Here is a 1615-nt window from a genome sequence, read left to right on the forward strand (position 1 = left end):
GCACAGGTATCCGTAGTCCAGGAGGAGCATGGGAGTTGTAGTTTCCAAAAGAACAACACTCCATAAGAACGGTAAGTGCTCTACACACAGAGCCATCTTCCCAGCCCCTTCTCCATTACTTCTGACTACTTAATGCCTACCTCTGTGATGAGAGAGATCTTGGGATGCCACCATGGTCCCTTTCCCTGGCATTATGACCTCTTTGTAAACGGACCTATCAGCAAATACTAGCATGTCTGAGGATGGGGCCAACTATGTCTCCAGGTAACCTCATCCATCTTCCTCTCCTGATGACAGAGTCTTCCATTGGAGGAGCATTTCTGTGGGACACGGTGAACAATCTCTGCAGACATTCCCTCCTTGGCCTCCTTGTCATCATCAGCCTTTAAGTCTGTGCTTTCCAAACTCCTGGTCAGCTGATGTACCCTTTTATCAGTACCCATGAGTCAAGTCAGATCTGGACCTCTAACAGACCCGCAGCAATGCTGTCCACTGGAGCCCCCCATCCACCATTGGCTCCTGAAGCCACGTCACAGTAGGCTGGGTACAACAGCTGTCACTTTGGGGGGAACTGGGCAGATTGCATGAAACCTGTGCCTGCTTTTCCTCTTATTAACTGATGAAGTGTGTGCCTTTAAAGGCATAGGTGGAGACAGGCAGCAAGACTGTGGGTTAGAACAGTTCATCATGCCTTTGAATAAGCTCAACATATAACAAGTCCATTGCACAATGAAAGCTTGAGGTACCAGTCCAACTTGATGGGACAGTGTCCCAGGTAACACCCAGGACTGGTGTGAGATTGACTGACCTGCCCACCACCTGTACCTCTAGCATGATCTTTTGTTTCTTTGATGGCATTGTTTGCTGTGGATTGCCAGCTTCTTCCTTCCTAACATAACATATGTGATCAATTCTGGAATCCCATCTTAAGGCCATTCCCAATACCAATTACTGAATCAGGTACCAGCAAAAATAAATGACACCATCTGTTGTGGAATATTACTTTAACTATGTAAATATTGTTACTTTGGTTTATGCTACCTTTGTTTAAAAATGTAAGGATGTTTTACATTTCTTTCACCTTGCCTACCTAAGGCACCTGATTGGTCTAATAAAAAGCTGAAGAGCCAGTAGCTAGGCAGGAGAGGGATAGGCAGGGTTGGCGGGCAGAGAGAGTAAGTAGGAAAAGAAATCTAGGTTCAAGAGAAGGAGAAAAGAACAAGGGAGAGAGGAACACACCCAGGGCCAGAAGCCAGGCAGCCACCAGCCAGACACGGAGAAGCAGCGACAATAAGATGTATAGAAGGAAAGAAAGAAAGGTAAAAAGCCCCAAGGCAAAACATAGATGAAGAGAAACAGGTTAAGTTATAAGAGCTATCAAGAAATAAGCCTAAGCTAAGGGCAAGCATTCATCACTAATAATAAGTCTCTGTTGAGAATTAGGTCGGTACAATAAATAACCAGGCCAGCTCAAGAATAACAATTATATTTTAATGGCTATAAGGGGAAACTCATGCTACAAGAGTGGGAGGTCCAACTTCCTATCTGTCCAGCGGGTGCCACGGAGAGAGAGAGAGAGAGAGAGAGAGAGAGAGAGAGAGAGAGAGAGAGAGAG

The sequence above is a fragment of the Microtus ochrogaster genome, chromosome 5 (genome assembly GCF_000317375.1).
Source record: "Microtus ochrogaster isolate Prairie Vole_2 chromosome 5, MicOch1.0, whole genome shotgun sequence".
Classification (NCBI taxonomy): Eukaryota; Metazoa; Chordata; class Mammalia; order Rodentia; family Cricetidae; genus Microtus; species Microtus ochrogaster.